Raw genomic sequence first — 22925 nt, 5'->3', positions numbered from 1 at the left:
AGATGCTGAGTAGACTACCTGATAATCAGATTTTAACAGTTTATCATGTTCAGGTTTTCACAAATGTGCCTCCTGCGATATAATCAGCTGGGCATTATTAATATAGAGTAATAGTTTATTGATTGATTGATTGATTGATTGATTGATTGATGGATGAATTTATTTATTTATGTAGTTAGCTAATTAGTTAGTTAGTTAGTTAGTTAGTTAGTTAGTTAGTTAGTTAGTTAGTTAGTTAGTTAGTTAGTTATTGACATTTGATTACAGTGAAAGTCCAGCTGGGTTGGAGTCAATTTTCTACAGAGGCCCAGAGAGAGAAAAGCTCCAAAGTATTACAAATATCTCAGTCATTATGGCTACATCTTATCCAAAATGTTCTGCTAAGCATAATTCCATTTTCCCATATAGGTTTTGACTATGTAAACTTATGCTTGAACATATTTTTGCATCTGTAAGTATGTATATGTTTTATAGTATGTCCTTGTATCTCTAAATATGTTTTGTTCATTTTTTATGTGATCCTATTCACCCAGACTGTGCCAGTAAATGGTCCACTGAGATCAGTGCACCACCATGGTGAACAAATTTAAATGTAATAAATAAAATAAATAAAAATTAAAAACTTTTTAAGAACAATAGTTTTACACCCAAATTTAATAAAATCCATGTAGGCATAATGTAGAGTCTAAACGGAAGGTACCATGGTCCTGTACATGGTTCCCCCTCAGTAGCACACCATACATATTAATGATGGCACATTGCTGAGGAAGAGCCATGGAACACAGTTATTGAATCAGTGTAGGGAGTGCATTATTAACTGTGCCCATAGATGAGTAACACATCCCCTGCACTGTCAAAGTGCATTATATCAATGTAGTTAAAGTTATACTTTGTTTTGTTTTGTTTTTTTGAAGTTTGAGCAGTGTTGCATGCAAGTGACACATGCCAGATATCTAAAAATAGAAACTGGATACATTTAATTATTAATGCAAATGTCAAGTTTAAGCATAGCTGAACATGTTTGTGTGACACAGTGCTCAGCAGTGCTTAAACGTAGCTGACAGGTATATCTAAAAGTAAAGCAGTATTCTACATACCCACATAGCAAAATGGTTAGAGTGCAGTAGGTGTCGGGTTTGAATACACAGAAGGGTTATTAAGCATTTATTTTCCAAATACAAATTATGCCAATTATTTTTAAATCCTGATGTGCTGTGCTCAGCTAAGCACTGCTAAGCTCTGTTAAGTCTTGCCAAGCACTTCTGAAACAAGATTCATTTTAGCACTGCTGGGCACTGTTTGGCTCCACTCAGCTTCGCTTAGCTGGTCTGGGCATGGTTAAGCATTGCTAAGCATTACCAGTTTAAGCACTGCTCAGCTCAGCCTCACTGGTTTAAGCAATGCTAAGCAATGCACCACATTTTTAAAAATTGCCCAATGGTGTGTAAGGGCAGGAAAACAGGCTATATTAAGTGCAATAGGTTGGAATACTGCAGAATCCATTGGAGTTCAACCTGTGAAGATACTATGGCAGGTTTTGGAGAGGGTTCACCTTTTCGGTGGGACATTGAGGAGTCCAGGGTCATGGCTGGACTCCAAGTTAAAAACCATGAAGACCGGCTCATGCAGTGTGGTTACTGGGGCTCAGAGTACAAAATGAAGGCCTGGGACTGGCTGGCAAGGGTCCCCACCAGTGCATCTCGTATCTCCTGCACAGGTGAGCAGTGTTGTCACCAACATGATGACCTGAAAAGAAGGAAGGGGGCTCTATTGGATGCCTGGGTCCATGAATTCTTGGCGGGCAATGTTCCACAAGTGTGTGAGTATGTTTACCTGTCTTTCACCAATATTAATTCTTGAATGTCTGCTAAACTGGTATGCATAATGCTGTGCTTCTCTCACGACAGCTGCAGAGGTGAGAGCTCTCAACTCAAGGTGCATGCAGGGCACCTGGCCAGGTTGCATCATGAGTGTGGTGAGTACAGATGTATCTTCCAATCTATAGTTATATAGGCAAGACAGAGTAAAGCATTAACTGCCATTAGGGATATACAGTTTTGAGTGTATTGCAATGAATGCAGTCGTAGACCTGCACTGCAAAAAGTGACTACTACCAAATGTACTGCAATAAGCAGGAAAGAGTAAAGCATTAACCTTGATTAAGTAAATGAAATAAAGTTTCTATCGCAATAACTGTGGGATTACAGCTGTATTGCAACACCTGCATTACATTAACTGTTGCTCAATAAAAACTCAAAACTATACCAGTAAATGCATGGAGGTATCTGTAATAAACTGTTGTGCAATATTTCTGGAATGAGAGCTGATATTTCAACCCAGTAACAAAATATTGTGTACATCTGCCATTTATTTAGTAATCTATAGGTTACCTAGTATCTGTGCCATGATTGCATTTCATGCAGGTGTGTCCAACTGTCACTGCAGTGTATTATAACAGTGTAGTAGTAGTACCAGGTCATATTTTTTCCAGGTGAGCACTAGGAATAAAATCAGTCAGTCAGATATCAGCAGTGACTCAGTATCTCAGTTTTTTAAATGCTGTGTACAAAGTACATTTTGCTACAAACAGACCAGGGTTTGAATCCAGTTCCATGTACTAATAACTATTACTGAATCAGATATGTTATGATGACAGATATTCTCTCCACAGGGACTACTGGTAAATGGGTGAGGTAGCCCATATTATGTGTAAATAATTTTTTGTTCAGATGTCACAGGCTGTTAAAATCATTATCACAAATGTGATATTTATGCAAACAATAAAGGAAACAGGTTCAATAATAGCAAAATATAATAAAATAAAAGAAATAAAAATGTGTAACTACAGATATCATTCTCTCCACAGGGACAAAGGTAAATGGGTGAGATTGCTCATCATATGTGTAAATAATTGTTTACTCAAATGTCACAGACTGTTAAAATCATTATCATGAATGTGTTATTTATGCAAACAATAAAGGAAACAGGTTCAATAATAGCAAAATATAATAAAATAAAGCAATACAATGTGTAATCAAGGTACAGCTCTATTCCTGGAGTATCTTATAAAGGTTGATGCAATCAATTCCTACATGTGATGCACATGGCCCCTGTAGTCACTGCTATTAGGTACAATCCCCATGCCTGCCAAGCAAGGCATGATAGTTGTGTACTCTCTGTACTGTACACATGCATGTCTCTCAAGTATCACGCTGTCACAGAATGTAATTACTGTTGCATAATCCCTCTGTCACAGATGAATCATTGACATGATTATATGTCAATATCAAATTAACAGTACATTAGCCCACAGTACTCCTTGGTAGTTATATAGGTCCACCAGAAGTGCACGTGTTTTTTGTAGTTGTGTACCTGCAGGTGTTACCGCTTGTTCTATAGTGTCCCATGTGGATAAAACATAAAAATTATAATAACTATTATGGTGGAAGTCAAAAATTAAAACACCTAAGAAAAATTTACATGGTAATGACTTATGATTTATTGTCAGAAGAGGTGAGGCAGATAATCCAATTTTATTGGACTTCTCTATTTAAATATAGAGATTTGATAGATATTTTTGAAACAAAATGTAAATTTGTCATTTAAAAGAAGTAAAAATCTAAAGGATATGTTGGTACATGCTAGATTTCTTACCTCAATGATTAGTTTGAATACAAACATGAATTTAATGGGCAACTTCCCTTGTGGGAGGTGTATTTCATGCCAATATATAAGTAAAACATTTCAGAATATAAATGGAAGAAATTTTAGATCTACAGGAAAATCCTCATGTAATACAGAAAGAATTGTATATGTATTAAGATGTCCATGTGGAATGTTTTATGTGGGGGAAAGTACGCGCGCTTTTAAAACAAGGTTGCAAGAACATGTGAGGGATATTAAAAATGAAAAAGTTGAAAGTCCGCTTGCAATGCATTTTAAAAGTTATCATAACAGTAATCCAAATGGTATATTAGCTACTGTTTTAGAACATATTCCTATTGTTCAAGATGATGTAAATATAAAAAAGAAACTTTTATATAAAGAAACAATTTTTATATTGAAATATGGTACTCTAGCCCCTGGTGGTATTAATGTAGAATGCAATTGGAAAGTTTTTTTATAACTAATGAAATGATTAGCTAATTGAACATTTAATTGTTTAATTGATGTGTTTTTATTGTATAAATATGTGTTATGTTGCTTTTGGTAGTATTCTCCTTTGAAGGCGTGGTTTCTTTTTTATTTTTAGTTGTTTTCTACTGTCCCATGTGGATAGCTTGAGAGATATGCATGTGCTACAGCTGCTATAGGGCACATTTACACATAAACAAAGGACATACCTGTAGAGTAGCTAGCATTACTGTTACTGTCAACTATATAACCCATGATGGTATTAATAGACTGCATTTCTCTCTTTGCACCCCTTACCTTCATATATTTATTATTGTTATATATTGGTTATGGTTTACTATTAACAGATGCTGCTCCACAAACTTTATTTTGGGTATGTGTTTTATTAATGTTATGTATGGTTACATATTAACATACCTTGTTGAATTACCTATTTGCCTTGTGCCGTAACTGTTACTGGCATGCTGTTAATATACTGACTGTTTTGTTATTTATTGTTGTGTTTCACATAATATGGATTTAACTGTAATGGGGTTATTTCCAATGTTCTGGCATGCTGTTTTTACTAACAGTAGTTTTGTTCATAACTCACCTATGTTTATTGGTTTACCTCCATACCCACAGCATATCAAGGTAGGCTGATCTGCCTACCCTACCTCAACTGGCCATCGTACTGGGTACCAGCTCATCTGGGACCTAAGCCGGTGGTGCCCTCTCCTCTGGCCCTGCACCACATTTGGGTGGAACTGCCTCTGGGGACAGGGCCCCATTCCCCCCGAGAGCAGAGGCAAAGGTGGTTTGTCACCAAGAATCAACTACCAGCCATGGTCCGCAAGATCATTCCTAGGAGCAATGAACATCACCTGCGCTGGACTGAGGGCAGACTGGACAAATTGGTGAGGCCTAAGGGCCCCGGTGCCCAGCCTCCAGTACAGCCACCTTTGAGGCAGTCAAGGAGCAGTGTTGACTGCCCATGGGTGGTGATTTCAGTCACACTGCTACCACCTGGAGGCACATACACCTCTGAGTCCATAACAACCTCCCTATCCAAGTTGTTTACCTCCCTCGTGTGTCACATACCACCCCTGTATGCTGTCTTGTCTGTCTTGTCTGTCTGCAAATGCAACGTCTCCTACCCAATGTACCTCCCTGCACATACCTACATCCCTTCCCTGACATTCCACTCTCTCCTTAAAAAAGAAAAAGAAAAACAATGGGCACCTGTCCCACAAAAAAGTATCGCCCCATACATAGCTTTCTATTTCATGCATGTGTCCACTGAACACAGCAAATTAGGTCCAATTGGCTTGACAACACATTTCTGTTGTCCTTACCCCTCTCTCTGGAGTTTGAGGGTCCAAATTCATATACAAAATCTGTAAAAATGCACAGCTGTTGCTGTACAAGAAATAGAGAGCTATGGTCCTTTCTTACACCAATCCTGCACATCCTTACCTGCCTTTCAGTATGTTTTTCCCCCTGCTTTCCCCCATTTCTCCACTTTCCTATCACCCCCTTTTCTTTTCTTTTTTATTTTTACCGTGGGTTTGCACGGAGCTAAGTGGCATGCAGTGGAAACCCACGCAAACCCACTTAAATGTTTTTAAAAGTACCTTAATCATCTTATGTGTTTCTCACGGTGTTAGACACATCTGCAAAATAATCACCACTGCCACGCCTTAAACCTGGGCCCCTGTTAACTACAGCACACTGCATTAGCCCACTAGGCCACTCAGCTCTGAATTAAAACAGGTGTTTCCAGCAACATATACTGATTGCCACTGACAGACTGCAAGTACATATAATGGGAAAAATAGCAGCATACTTGGGACTGTGATGCAGGCACTACACCAGTATACAGCCAAATACATAATCATGGATGTACGTGAGGCTTGGGATAGCAGGTATAACTGTCAACTGTACATACTGTTGTAGAATGTCCAGAGTTTTACCCCGTAGTTTTGGGCCGTTTTGCATAAAAACTTATGTTTCTGGTAAAGTAGTGGCAAGTCATTGAAGATTGAGGTTAGAAAATCATGACATACATTTGAGTGTCACACTTCATACCCCTCAGAAAACACATGCTAATGCAAATCCTGTTATTCTATCAACATTCTACATTTGTAAGAGCATTATGTAAAATTGTCCCTAGTTTGGGGCCTATGTCCCACTTTTATGTATGGCTTTGTCCAGAGTTCTTGCTCTAACAGGTTGACAAGTATGATAGCAGGTAACCATCCCCTTTCATCAGCAACATCTTTAAGCACATCTGCTAAAGCAGAATTGGCAGAGTCCATATGTCTACAACTGCGACCCTGCTGCACAACTGCTTTGAAAACCATGCACATACTGATGGATGCAGACAATGTGTGTCACAGACTGCATGCATGCACATATATCTTGCAAATACACCTAGTGCCACACTGACTCAGTAGCTCTGTCTTTTAAATGCCTTGTATGCAGAACATTTTGCCACCCACAGTACAGGGTTCAAATCCAGTGTGTTGCACTTCAATTACATTCTTGTGAATACAGCAAATAATGACTGAGTCATACAATTTTAACCCAAACATGTTGCTGCTACTGAATTAACTGCTACCCATGTCTGCAAGTTAAAGACCTCTAAGTAGGGATACACTGCACATATTTACATAGCCTAACTATATGTCACCTACTACTCTGTGATTGGCACTGTTACATAACAGATGTACCTTAAGCACATGCCTCGAGTGGACTGTAAAAGGTACCCTCACCCTGGCTCTGCTGCAATGGCAGAGCTGACATTGCTGCCTCAGTTACACATACAGCTTGTTGTCCTCCAAAGTGCTCACACTCCTCCCATGTGTCCTAGGCTACATCATCAGCTGCAGCCTGCAAAATATGCAGCTGTATGTTAAGCTACCTCCTACAGACCTACCATACCTCATAACCCCCTAGAACAAGAATTTCAGACAAAACTCATACATAAATGGGGGCAAAGGTCCAGCAACAGGGACATGTTTCACAGTTTGCCCCTACTAACATAGTGAGCTGATAGAATAGCAGCTACTGCATCAGCATGCATATTCTGATGAGTATGATGTCTTACACCCACATGTCTCTTCCCCCTTACTGACCTCAACCCAGAATGTTTAACACTGAACTGCCAGATAATCACAATGTCATGGGAAAATGGCCAAACATAGCATGCAAAACTGTGGACATACCTCATAAATCTCAACAGTGGACAGTATTTGTACCTACCATCTGCAATGCTGTAGTCTATACACCTCACTAATGTCCATCTCAAAGAATAAGAAAGGGGCCAGGTCCTGCACAAAGACCTTAAATATTGCATCGTGGTGCCATGTCATAGGCTGATGAAAGTGAAACCTAGCTGTTTTGGATGCAGTTAGCAAGTCTGAGCCACAGATTGGTTCACAGGCAATTACCTGTCAATGAGCATTACCCACAAAAGGCAAACAACTGCCTATGTGAAACAGGTCTGTATGTTGCTTTATCAAGACAGACTATGATTTACCAAGCTTTTTTCTTGAGGATTTATTCACAAAAGGTTTACATCACTCTACCAGGTATGTAATACATGTCTCTATAGGACACAGAAGGGAGTATGGAGGTATGGGGAGTAGGGATTACAACAGTAGGCCTGTAGTACAGCTATGGGAATGACATGTTGGTAATACACTGCTGTCCAACAGCTATAGGCATGCCTCCCAGCTGTGCCTGCTTTGAACCAAATCACAGCTGTGGCCCTCTTACTCCTTCCTACAATGGTCAGCTCCTGTACAAAAGCTAGTGGATTACGAGTCAGACATATTGACAGTAAGTAAGGGTGGATACAGCTGTAATATTACATGATGCACTGTTATTCAGCTCCTCTCACTCTGTGGATGTCACACAGGAATAGTTCAGACATTGTAAAAGTGGCCCTGACTGTCCATGATGTACTCTGGCTAGGTCACTGTTTTGTTGACATTTGTATCTCATCACTTGAAGGCTATGGCTAACATGCCTGGCAACCGCCTACAGCAGGAATTCAGGTCATAGCCATTATTAGTGGGGGGACACAGGCCCAACCTCAGTGACAATGTACATATTGGCCATATAAAGTAAGACTATGAATAGACTAACAGATATTATTGTAGCATAAGTGTTTTCAGAGAGGTCTGGCATGTGACAGCCAGATTCTCTATATTCTAACAACCATCAATTATTGGCCAGCCATTTTCATGCATTCACATGTTTCTGCCAAAAGGACTACATATATCAGGCACACATACTCACTCCACAAATATCTGTATACTACAGAGGTATGAAGCCTACAGGGACGGTATACTACAGCAGGTTTGCATTGCTGTCTGTCATTGTGTTGCTGGACTGTCCCCATATACTTGTAATAACACACACCTATTGTCTGACAGTGGCTTTATGACTTAATAAAGGGACTTTGCCCATAGGGGACACTCCACAGTCGACAGCATTGATGGGTGCAGAGACATACAGCACACTCTGTCACAGCACACAGGGACATAACCGGTATTGCTACTATGTTGGTGATAGCCACACCCATAGTGTGTTGATAGACTGCATGAACAACGTACAGCACTGTGGGCTGCCTCATCACAGCAGTCAATCAAATAGGGCTACAGGACAGGACCTAAGAGCAGGTCCAACACTGGGCAACAGAATGGTTAGTGCTTCATGGCAAAGGGTTGCCGCTGTGGCCAGGGACCGTGCTGTCACCAGTGGAGGGCCTGCAGCAGAACAACCACTCTCAACCACAGAGAAGCTCCTGGCAAACCTGGGATCAAGCACCAGCTCCCAACCATTCATCACCCCATACATCCTGGAGGTGGGTGCCACAGCATCCACATCAGAGGAACGTCCAGGTAAGCTTCCTGTGTTCATCACTGTAATACTGTATCAGTCATTGTGGCAGCCTCTGCACACCAGTACACGGGTGTCAGGTCTATCTGCATTGCAGGGGTTTGCTTTTAATGCACAGTTGTGCACACATACTCAGAATGTCAGCAATGTAGGCAGTATCACATTAGTTACTGTATATGTTGATATATGTACATATTACCCTGTAACATTACCACATTTGGTATTGCTGACAATACCTCTCCCTCACATTTCTATAGGTCCATCAGGTGTGGCCGTAGTCCAAGGTCCTATACCTAGTAAGTGTGACAATGTTGTTTTACAGATCATATATACCCTAAGAATGTTAAGTGCTGCCATTTTGTCATAGGCACAACTGTTATTCTTAGAAAGAGTACAATAGTTGTATGTTCAATTTAGGAAGGGTTAACTGAAGTGCATTGAATGTGTAATCACATTTGTGTATTTGCAGGAGCAGTAACACATTCATACTTATTTTTGAGAAGGACTATACAGCCTGCTGTACAGGGGGAAATCACTCACAGATGCCTGTTTACACACAATATGGAGATGGCACATGCCTGAGGCAGTTAAACTATAACTGACATATTATGCTCAAGAAGGGTGCACTATGTTTTAGGTGTAGGTCTGTCAGATACACTGACATATTGCTTATCTCACAGGTGTATAGTACTGACAACATTAACCGGACATAGCTGCAGTGAATGCTACAAAGGGCCTGACTTGTCTGTGTATGTTGTAGTATGTTTGTGTGTTGTGCATGGGATCAGAAATAAGATGTGGCATGTGTAATGCAGTTGTGGCTCCTCACCTCTATGCGTGTGTGTGGATTACCATACATAATAATGCAGGTAGTAATGTGCGTATTTTGTCTTACTCCTCACAGATAAACATGGGGTTTGAAGTGTGTCCCCCTCACAACCTGATGTCAGTTTATCATCAGACTCTGATGATGATGATGGCCATAGCAAGGCAGGTGGGGTTGTTGGAGACTGAATCTGTCCCATGGATTGACATCCCACTTCCTCCCCAATTGTCCCTGCACACAATCAGTATGTCCACACATACCCAGTCCCCTGAGGCCACAGATATCAGACAGAGTGTGGCAACATTGAACAGGACAGTGTGGCAACTATGGTATCAGTGAATGTAGACATTGGCTGTAGCCAGAGAGCTGGCAAAGTCCCACACAGGCAGATTGACAGAGGTGCTTGAAGGAGCACATGTGCCCATCCACCACTTGTCACAGGTGTGACATCATGGGTCATTCACCGCATGTTATACTCCATCATGGAGGCACAGGTACGTTCTGAATGCAACACCATCTGGATGCTCAGAATTATGGATGCAGCACAGTCTGACAAAAGTGACTGCCTCCACCGCATTGGTGATGCCATGAATCATTTCACTGATGCAGTGGACAGATGGTGGGCTGAGGAAGTGTCAGTCATTAACCGCATGTTGTCTGTGATTGAACATCTAGTTGGAGTAGGGCATCGGACACATGGACATAGGTCAGCAACACCATCTGCTGAGTGTCCACGTGACCATGCACACTCATGCTCCCATACTGGCAGAATCTCCAGCACTACAGAAGGGAGTGTGATGTCCACATCATGACATGGCAGGCCATGGGCATGTGGTCCTGGGTGGTCCTGTGGGGGAGAGGGGCCCAGCAGACAACAGTCACCTTCAGCTACTAGCACTGCATCAGACTCTGGGCATGGTGGTGCAAAGGTCACTCCTGGCAGAGCCAGTTCCAGTGTTCCTGGCTATAGATGGTGAATTGTCCACTTTGCCATGTATGGTCCACTGCTGTCCAACATACACACATGTAGGGCTAGCACTGGGCTTGTCTGTGTACACGCACACACTCAAACATCACTGTCACATGCAGGTCACCAACAGACACAGCACCTCTACATAGTCCAGCTAATCAGCATTCCTTCCTGACTCACACACATGCTGTCAACTGCTTTGCACAGCCTAGGCCTCTCACACCCCACATACCACACCCTATGCATGTGAAGATACCTGTGTCACATCCCTGCCATCCATGCCATCGATGTAGGGACATGCAAATATGTGTCTGATGCACAGGGTGACTATATTACTTTACATGTAGTTTTGTAGTGTGGTAGTGTTATACCATGCTACTTGTAGGTCATGACAGGTGCTGTATGCTGTCATGTGTTATGAGTACACATCAATGTTTTTGTACCTTTGTTGCATGATGTTAGACTGCTGGTAGTATTGCAGAATGACAGGTGTTTCACAGAACCTTATATGTTTCTGTCCCAGAAGTCTGAGTGGCTAAGCTATGAAGATTTGGCATCAATACAATGGCACAGGATGGCATGGCAGCACAGCAGACATGTGACATCATCAAGTTATGGCTGTATACGTGCGTGGTTACCTAAGTGCATATGTGTAGAACAGTGTGTCAGGGACAATGGGGGCAGTCAGCATAACCATGCATGCAAACCCTGTGACAAGGTCTGTTACCCTTGATACATGTCACCTGGGTGTTCTGTACATACAAATGTAGGTGGTGGTGGATTGCATGTATGCCTAGGTAGATGTGGGCTATTTGGGGCCTGCAGCTAGTCACAGGACAATAAAATCCATGGCAATTGCACATCCATATGGCCATATATGTACTGCTGCATGGGAATATACTTGTATACTCACACACACAGAGCTGCCTTTATTGAGATATAATACAGGTATGTGTATACTGCTCCAAGGGGATATATTTACACACACACACACAAACACACACACACACACACACACACACACACACACACACACACACACACACACACACAGTTGTCTTTATTGAGATTAGAACCCCTATCTATTAGTATACACTATAGCACTAAGTACTTCTTGTCACAGAGCTTATCTGTTATTAGATTGTCAGCTAGTGCTGTTAAGGTGGATGACATCAGCAGGCCAATGGGGAGGCTGGCAGGTAGTCACAGGGCCTTAATTTGTATAACCATTGCACAGAGATAGGCAATACAGGCATGCATATACTGCTCCAAGGGGATATATTTACACACACACACACACACACACACACACACACACACACACACACACACACACACACACACACATACACACACACACAGTGAGCCACATAAGCCACCAGAAAGTGAGGTTTAATTCCTCACACTATCAACAGCAGACAGACATACACTTTGACCCCTGCATATTGTTGACAGTAGAACATGTGACCAGGTTCTTTGGTACAGCCCTGGGATTGTGTGGTCTGCTGATATATCCTTGCAAACATACTGTTGCTGCAGTTGTATGAGAACACTGATGTGTTGGGGGTAGGGGACATTGGCATTGACAGTCATGCATCTGTCCTATGACCCCACTGTTTGTCATTTCCCTTGCATACTGCAGTGGTTTTATTCATGTGGCCTAAACATATTATGGTGCACTTAAATACCTGTTGCCCCACATAGCTATTAGTTCTCTGCAAGTAGCCCAGTAGCCCACTCCAGTCCCTTGCATACATGCAGCAGGTCTATATATATATATATGATACCAAAGTCTAGTACCCTGTACATTTGATGTAAAAGACAGTGCCTTACCTTATGAATGCAGCAGTTGAGATTTATGTGTTTCAGAGCTGACTCTGTCTGATGCATGCAGTACACAGCCAATACATGGTAAGGTACAGGTTGTGTGGTCTGGCTGGCATCCTTTTTACCATGTATGTGAGTTGGAGTAAGGTGTCAGTCTCTAGGACCCTAGGTTGTCAGTGCATGTGCTATGCATTGCCTCTTTGCCAAGGTCAGGGCATACTGGGCACACTTGCATCTGCCTACAGGGACAGCTTCAGGGGGTTTCTCCTCCGAGTTCCCCTCTGAGTGTGGCTGTGACAACCTAGGCATTGGTCAGGTGGGGTTGTGTGTCCCTTCCCTGTGAGGATCCTGCTGCAGCTGTTCCCACAGGATCATATTGTGTAGCATGGCACATACTGTGAACATCTCTGCACATGTGACTGGGGAGTACTGCAAGACTCCACGAGATATATCAAGGCACAATGACTTCAGCAGCCCAAACACATGCTCTGTGATTTTCCTAGTTTGTGCAAGTGCCTCATTATGGTGTTCTTCTGTGGGTGTATGTGCATTTCTGATGGGTTTCATCATCCACGGTTCAAGTGCATAGCCAGCATCCCCCAGTTGATGGCCATATGGGATGTTCCCCTTAGCAAATATTGGGTACAGCTGTGATGCATGTCGGACATGGGAGCCATGATAACTGCCCAGGCTGCCAGCACACACATTCATGATAATGACCTGGGCATTGCACATGACCTAGCAGTTTATGAAGTGATACCTCTTGTGGTTGACTTAGACTCTACCCTCCTCACCAGGCAGTCCTTTGATGTGTACATGAGTGCAGTCTATGGCACCCAGTACCTCAGGGTAGTGTGCTACATGGTTGAAGCAATGCATACTGCTGGCCCTCTTCTCAGGGGTGCAGGGTAAATAAATGTGCTCACTGGCATGTGTTTGCATGGCAGCCAGAAACTGGTGGAGAACTCTGGATGATGATGCCTGTAAGACCCCCATCATGTCCGCAGATAGTCTTTGAAAAGCATTTGTAGCTAGTATTCTAAGGGCTACACATTCCTTTGTTTCCATTGGGATGGGTTCCCCTCTGTTGGCTCTGGGTCTGAGTTGAGGCTGGCAAAGTTCAGTGAGTTCTTATAGTATGCCACTGTCCACCCTGTAGTGCTCTAAAATCTCCAGCTCATGTAGCTCCTGGGAGGTAACCCTGGGCCTGAACACTCTTCTCCTTCTCAGTCTAGGCCTACTGTCAGCATCTGCATCAGCAATGACCTCATCATCTAGTACATACAGATGTAGCAGAGCAGCAGCAGCCCTTAGCATTCTCTCAGTTAAAATTCACAAGTCTCTTCTCCAATGGTACAGAGTATGGGGAAAAATTCAGATTATATGGTGTACGCATACTTTATAGTGCTCTGCTGCAGATGCAGCCTGTGTGATTGACTATGATGCATTCCACCTGCCAGGTACATCACTGAAGGGTTTGAATGGCCCAGTTAAGTGGATCAGAGGTCATCAGTAATTTATACATGATTGGCTTTCCCAGGCAATTTTCTTTCTTTCTTTTTTTTTTTTAACTACCTTCCCTGCTAAGCACTGCGGTGTGGTGCTCAAGCCCACTCTGCTGGTATAAACAATGTTCAGCAGTTTAGACACACCCCCATAGATGGGCATGGTCAGCACAAGCACACTCAAACCAGCTAAAACACATGTCCCACAGCTAAACAAAGCTTAGCAGCACTGGACACACCCCCCATGCTTAGCCGAGAGATACACCTCACAAATGGGCCTTGCTCAGCTCCAATGTGCTTAAATATATACTGACACACCCCCTTTTGATGTGAGCTAGCTCTCCTGTGGACACCAACACAGTTCTGGGGCTCAACTGATTTTATCTGTGGGCATGGTAACCCATTTTTCTATTCAGCAAACCCAGCTAATTTGCATAAAGATCTGTACACACAATCTGGATACTACACTATTCCAGAGCCTGCCTCCTTAGGAACCACAGTAATCTACCACTATACATACTCCATGCAAGGCCCTATAATGGATTATTGTCACATATTATTATTTTTTGTTTTTAAACGTTTAAAGATTTTTTTTTTGGCATAACACAGAGACATAATATGGCTATTAAAAAAAATTATTATTTTAAATTATTTCCCATTACATTTTGGACACACAGGGCAAGGTTTTGCACATGTCTGTATCTGCTATGCTATTTCTGACCTTCTAATTGGGCTTTTACAGCCTCTGTTCACTTTTTAATTTCTTGTACACGGAACTTTTCCACATACACTTCTGACAGCAACACAAGAACTGTACGACTGCCTGTCTGCTTGCTGGATCGCTCTACACCCTCATATGCATGCAATTCACCTGCTTTATGAGGTGATTTGCATGTCACAGGCACCTCTGTGATGGCATGCTCATGCATGCCCCTCAGCTCTGTTTAAGGGCTCGCATGGCTGCTTACTTCCGTGTAAGCTCTGTGCCACTATGCCTACACAGAAAATTAATTTGTGTAGGCGTTATTAAAACCCCCCCTTAAAATCTTCAAAAATAATACAAAAAATCTACAGTTTAAGTGATTATACAAAATTAAACATAATGTGAAAACATCTATCAAGAATAGATACAAGTTATAGGACAATAATTTAATATTTAGAGATATTTTAGCCAGTTTATAAAGAAATTAGAGGTAAGTTAGTATATACAAACAGGACCTGGATATAAAGTGAGAGAAAAAACAGTATTTTGACATATTTAGAAAGAAAGTCAGGAGGAAAATTTCATTTAAGTAAGGAAGGGAGAGTTAGAAGGTGCAAGGTATGAACAGGTACTTGTTCATATCTAGGGATATGGTTTATCCAAGGAATGAGCAAGAACAGAGCCATAGTTTGGCAAGGATAACTTTCAGAATGTTTTTAAACTACTAAGCTCTCCTAGTTGTGGGTCTCAGCCCATTAGCATCCAAATCCAACACTCTAACACATACTACACTATGAAATAATCTATTTCTGACAGTCCTTTATTTGAGCAAATCTATTTGGGTTTACTATTGAAATTTTGAATCAGCTTTGGTCAACCATGTAAAATTTCTACCTGAAATGCTGAATACAAAATTTTGAATAGAAAACCACACCGAAAATGAATACATCAACAACCGTGGTTCAATGTATTCAACATTGCAGGAGGTGACATCACTCACCTCCTGCTATGCACATCAACGTACTGTTGAACTCTACAGTCAACGGTCCATTAATTCTAATATTTTTCTGGGGGGCTATGCCCCCTGCACCCCCCATGTTGGGAGCTGCACCCCCCACACCCCCCTGCACATTATATATACTAACTCCAAGATCGCACTACAGTGAGGAAATGGGCTAATTCCCTGTTCCTAACTGAAGCTTGGCCTCCCTTCACAGTCTCAGTATGTTGCATGTCAAAAGGTCACGCGCGCCATACAACTCGATCATGAATGCTCAACCTTTGTTGGTGCAATTATGTGCTCCTTGGAAACCGTGATTTTGTCCATCGGAGTTTCGACTGACTGCTGTTTGAGTAAGTCATAGTAAACTATGTATCTGTAACCCTGGTTGCGTGGTTCCACAATATTCTAACTTTCCCAGAGTATTTTAATGCCAAGTAAAGAACAAATATGCCCCATAACAATGGTAATTTTTTTCTACCATAAAAATACTCATTGCTCCTTCACAAGATATTGCCTCCAAAATTTATTTAAACAAGATAGACTAAAGTGTATTGTTAACTACTGTCCTCGAATGTTAGCATAAAGAAAAATATTAAAAGTGTTCTTCCTATATAAGGTAGTCAAACTAAACATCATACAAAACACACACACATATCAATATATTTACAATATTTTGCCACAAATATTACAAAACAGATCCAAGTAACATGACCAGTATTGTACTCAGGCATAACCAACAGACAGTAATAAAGCTGAATATAACACACAAACTTTTAGAAATGCATACCTTGTAAATATATTTTATTTAAATTAACTACACAGGACAATCAACATTAACTTTAAACAAGCAATTTATTGGGTTAGCGCTTTCGGAAACAAACTGTGTTTTTCCTTCTTCAGACAAAATACAACCATTTAGAAGTACCAATTAACTAATAATTAAAACTAATTAACCAGTTTTAAAGTAACAGGTCCAATTTAGTAGGCTTCTACAACGCAATAAGGTAAAACTTAAATTGTGGATTTTCCAGATCACTTTTTTAAGTTCTCTGTGTTAAAACAAATTAATACAGACATTAGAGGAGGGATGTGGCAAATTAATTTGGAAATTGATGAACTAAAATGGCAAATCTCTACTGCAGCGTATTTACCCCCAGGGTTAAATGAAATGGTCTCTATTAAGTGTTTTTTAAAGAAGTTGGCTTTAAAAAGATAAGAGTTTTGCCAACTTCATATCTGAGCCTTTAGTTTATTTACCTTATTCGTATTATTAGTATATCTGTTTTTAATGTTTTAATAAGTATTCTTTATAGAATTTCTTTAACATTAACTTTATTGTATTTTTTATTTACAATTATTATCATTGTTACATGTTTTATGAAGTGTGAGCTTGGATTCTGTGACCCAAGTGCATTTGTTTAAGTTTTACCTTATTGTGTTGCAGAAGCCTACTAAATTGGACCTGTTACTTTAAAACTGGTTAATTAGTTTTAATTATTAGTTAATTGGTATTTTATGTGTTATTTATAAGCACTTCTAAAATGGTTGTATTTTGTCTGAAGAAGGAAAAACACAGTTTGTTTCCGAAAGCGCTAACCCAATAAATTGCTTGTTTAAAGTATTCTGCTAAGCCTTTGGTGCTTCTGATTCTTAGTTTGTCCATTTGCCCGTTTGTGGAGTTCAATCAACATTAACTAACAAGATATCAAGAAAAAGAAAATCATAAAGCAATACCTTAAAATTGAATCCAAAGACAATTCTTTTCTTTATACTCAGCCTTTATAACAGTAACTCTTCTTATAAATGCCTCATTTTCCAATATTCTAACTACTTTTTTTTTTAAAAAATGTTTTCATAGGTGTCATCAAACAGTTATTTGATTAGATAAATTAAATATACCTAGAGGCACTTGTGGCTCTCTTCTTGTGCAGCTGCCTTTTCTTAAAGAGAAGAAATAGGCCAGATATTTTTTCTTCTTCACGTTCAGTTTTGAAAACTCCTCCAATCAAATTCATAGTCTCTTGCTCTGACTGCTCACTTGTTGGACCTCACCACTTCCTCACAATCTCCAATACTTTCAATATGTCTAGCAAAGTATGGGCACCGCCATGAAAAGATACCTTGAAATATGCTAGCGAGATTATCTGCAACTTCAAGTTCTCATTCTGCAGAACAGAATCACTGGTTTAAATTTCCACCTTACATAACAGTTTCTTTCCTTGTTCAAAGTGATGATAAAAGCATTTCTTTTCAATGGAAACACTGACGTTGAAGCACTGCCACACCTTGATATCTTGGATGCTTCCAAGAATGTAGGCAAAAATATTTAATAAGCACAGTTTTTTATCTCTGCTTCAGAAATTTCTACTCGCACTAGGAACTGCCTAACAAACATGACCAGGTCTCCTTTCTCCAATAGTACTATGAGCCACAGATTCTTTCATCTTAAGTTAAATTCCAGGTATTTTCTCTTACAGCAGTTCAGTATTGACTTGTCCATCAACAGTGTATGTTATAAACGCTACTGCATTTTTTGGAAGCCAGCAGTTCTATCAGAATGAGAAATAGGTGCTGGTTCCACATATCTGAACTTTTCTCACGTGCTTTTGAAATCTTTTTTTTTATTCCTCCTTGAGCTTGTCTGATTGAGGCAAAGTCTGAATTACAGAAGGCTATAATTCATCTGGCAGGTCTAATTCCATAGATCATGCTGCTCAGTTTACTGAGATTCAGTGCCATATGGTAGATTTAGAATTGCAAGTATAGGAGTGAAGCCTTTGTATATACCAGCTTCAGCATCTTCTGCTTAATAATAATGTTCTTCTTTAAAAACATGCAAGCTCAGTCCATATTTTTCCCTGCAGCTAATTATTCACTTCAGCTTAACAGTCAGCACCTCAGCAACAAAATACTATAGTAAATCTTTCCCATTAAAAAGACAAGAGTGCGGGAGGGCAGTTCCCACACCTGATACCAGTTCTTTCTTCTTGATTTCATTTGTTGCAGCTTTATACCTTTTCATATCATTTAGACTATTTTTTTTTATTTTAAAGCATACCTCTCAATTGTTCAAATTTTCACAGAATGTCCAGATTTTTGCACCATATTTTTTGCCTGTTCCTCATAAAATTTGCATTTTTGTGGCAAATCACTGAGGACTGAAATAACTAAATAATGTCATACATTTAAGTTTCAATTTCCTCCAGAAAATGCATGCTAAAACAAATGTCATTATTCTATCAATTTTCTAAGTCTATAACAGGAATATTTAAAATCTGTCCCTATTTTTTGGCCTGTGTTGCCCCATTAATTTAGGCTTTGTCCAGATTTTTTGTGCTATAACAGGTTGAGAGGTATGTTTTATAGCCTGTTGAAGGAGTGATAGTTCATTGGTGAAGCTGGTTAGCTCATTTCAGCTTTGGACTAATCTACAAGAGGATTTAATACTCTGTGATGGTAATACCCCTCTGGGATGAAAATTCAAAGGCAATCAACACTTTAGATAAGATTTCTGTAGTTATTAATCATGCCAGTCAAGGTAGACCAACTGACTGTTCATTTTGGTGAATCATAGCATTAGTGTTTTAAGTTATATTTGGTTACATGCTTTGGTCACAACAATATAAAAGGTTTGGTAATACCAACCATGGAGATGTCCCCACCAAAAAAAAATAAATAAAATAAATAAAACCGATGTTGCCCTATCTGGTACATTCACTGTGGTTTGGTTCTCCTTGCATCAGGCTCAACTATGGTAGACATTGTTTAAGCACAGTCATTGCTTCATAGTCTAGATAAATGCACTACTCATATGTATATGTATATATATATATATATATATATATATATATATATATATATATATATATATATATATATATATATATATATATATATATATGGGTTCACTGTGTAATTCCAAAATACTGAAATTCCGAATTTCAGTATTTCGAAATTACATAGCCGAAAACACTAAATCCTGAAACCCCATAACCACAAAATTTAAAATCCCGAACGTACAATACACATACAGCACACACATACACATACACACAACTTCTCCCCACAATCAAACATATAATCCTACACATTAATATTATATGTATTTACTTTTTATATATTTTTTTTTAGTTTATATCATTACTTTTTTGTAAAGGACATACACTTAGATTTTTTGAATATGATTCCTTTTTATAAAGAATCTAACATTTTTAATGTTTATTTGCTGCTGTTTATTTGTTCACAATTTGGATTGATTTTATATATAGATTTACTAATATACTTTCTTTAAAAGTTTGATAGTTCAATGTGTTAAAATTGTTTAGCTAGTTAAATATTTTGCTGCATATATTATTTACAATAACATTTTATGTAGTAAGTTTTATCACTAAATAGACTTGGTTATGCTCTAGTAATATGCCTTTAATGTGTTTTTACATTTTAATTGATGTATCAGCTGATCATTAGTTCTTGGTATTTAAATGGCACTTTTACTTTTGTTCCCCTTCTGAAGAAGTTCGTATGCATTACGTACGAAAAGCGCTTAAAGTTTTACAATAAACGGATCATTTCTTGGTTTGCCTGCCTACTTGTGGATTTTCAAAGTTTTTCTTTGTGCTTTATACGTTTTTAGTTTGTTCTATGGCAAGCAACCCTGATATTTCCATTGATTTATCCCCTTCACCTATGAGGTCCCAGGCTGGCGGAACAGCAGGTGAAACGAGTAACAATAACCTTTTGTTTATTGTGCAAACTTTGGCTCAGCAAGTGGAGAAGCTTACTGAGAAAGTGGATCGGCTTTCTGGTCCACATTTGCAACAGCAGCAGTGGCAGCAGCAGTGTTTAAACTTGGCTAGTAGTAGTGAAATGCCGGCAAATTCTAATTTTGGCGCCAATAATGTTAACGGGGCTTTACCTGCCACTACTGATTCCAGTACCCCTTCCACTCCTTCATACTCGATTCCATATGGCCAAGGTCAATATTTTGCCGCAGTAGTGTCTTCTAGTAATGTGAGTGGATTTAATAGACAAGATCAGTCGTCTGGTATTATTAATTTTAATACTACGTCTAATGGAATAACTGGTCAAATTTCATCGCCGAGTAACAATGTGAGCTCTAACCCAGGGCTTACTGGACTTCCAAACTTGAATGAATGGCTAAATACATCTACAGGATGGAACCAACTGAATCCAACAGGCGTTTTGGTGAGTCCGGCTATGGAAGAGTCCAACATATCTATGTCACTGAATTCTTTTGACCATATTATGCTCAAATACAAAAAACTGTCTCTGGAGATTGATTATTTCAATGAATGTTTGAGATTACAGCTAGTGCCGAAGGGCCTTAGGAGATGGCAATATCCTACTGGATTAGTTCCTAATTCTCAATTCCATTTAGACTTGATTAAATTATTTAATAAACAGGGTCTGGAATTAATAGAAAATATGAAAGTAAATTACACTTTAATGAATGAAGAACTTAAAGACAATATATCTTTGTTGAATACTCAAATTAGGACACATCCTGACTTTTTTAGATATATTTTGAGTATTCACATATTTTTCAGACTATTGATTCATTTATCAATGAAGCAAGATTTATTAAGTGTAAAAAATTACAAAGACACCGCCAGCAGTACCAGCAAGGAATAGCTTATCCATGTCCACCACCTGCACAGCAATGGAACATGTATAAGTATAGAAGGGAAGGAGAAGGTATTACTTCTTTCCAATTGCCTAATACACAAACTTGTACTAATTTTGATGGTCAGATGACTAATAATCTGCAGGAAGTATCTCCACCACCTCCACCCCCCCTCACCAATAACTATAGCAACAACAGTGATATTGTAGTTAATAATGAAGAGGGGCCTTGGAAAAGTGAACATCTGCAGATCCAATCCAAAGTTAATTTTCCCTCTAACAATGGCCAAGGGGGATTTAAACAATCGGGTTTTCAGAGGGGGAGAACACAAGGCAAGTGGAACCAGAAGAAGAAATACAACAAATGGAAATAGGTGTTGGAGTTTCAGGGATAACTCCTCTGATAATCAAGAACTCTGAGGGTGACTTTTCCATTTATAATTACTCCTCTGTTTTTGTTCCCATTGACTTAGCTAACCTTTTGGCAAAAGGTCTCACTTTTATACCCACGAGGAATTTGAATATCACGAATTGTATTTTAGATCTAAAAATGTATGTGTGGAAATTAAATTTGGCATTCTTTTTAGGGGATGTTGATAGGACAAATGGAAACCAATACAAAATTCCAAGTACCTATAATTCTCCGTTGCATCGTTCTTTGTACAAATTTGAAAAATTATGCGAACTTGATCTTAGATACATGCAGCACATAGGAAGAAATAATGTAGGTAGGAACAACCTTACAGATGAGGAATCTAAATGAATCCAATATCTGAAAGAAACTAGAGTACATATAATGAAGCCAGACAAGGGAGGAGGTCTGGTTTTCATGGACCAGATAGATTATGAAAATAAAATTGAATTAATATTATCATCTGAGTCCTACGTACAAGCTTCTTTGAATGAATACAACCAGGCTATCAATAAAATTAAATCTTATATAAATGATTTATTCATAGAACAGAGGATAGATATAGATCTATATAATTATCTAATTATGCCCTCTCCTACAGCCCCTATTATTTTCGGTGTGCCAAAATACATAAGGACCTGAATAATCCTCCTGTCAGGCCTATAGTAAATGGTAGAAATAGTGCAACATATGCCTGTGTGAAAGTAGTAGATGGGATACTTAAAAAATATGTTAACCTTGAAGCATGTATATATAAAGATTCTTGGTCTTTCCTACAGAAAATTAATGACATTAACTTTAATGAACAGGTTAATTTACTTACAACTGATGTGAAAGACCTTTATACCTCTATTCCACAAGACTTGGGTATTGAATGGGTAATTTTGAATCTAAAGGATAAAGGTGCACCTCTATCAGAATTACTTTTAATAGAGGAATTACTTAATATAGTGTTAGCTCATAACTATATTACTTTTAAAAATAACATTTTCCATCAAAAGAGTGGAGTGACAAT

The sequence above is a fragment of the Protopterus annectens genome, chromosome 11.part0, assembly GCF_019279795.1.
Source record: "Protopterus annectens isolate FY-2018-M chromosome 11.part0, PAN1.0, whole genome shotgun sequence".
NCBI classification, from domain to species: domain Eukaryota; kingdom Metazoa; phylum Chordata; order Ceratodontiformes; family Protopteridae; genus Protopterus; species Protopterus annectens.
Note: the sequence above shows the minus strand (reverse complement) of the source record.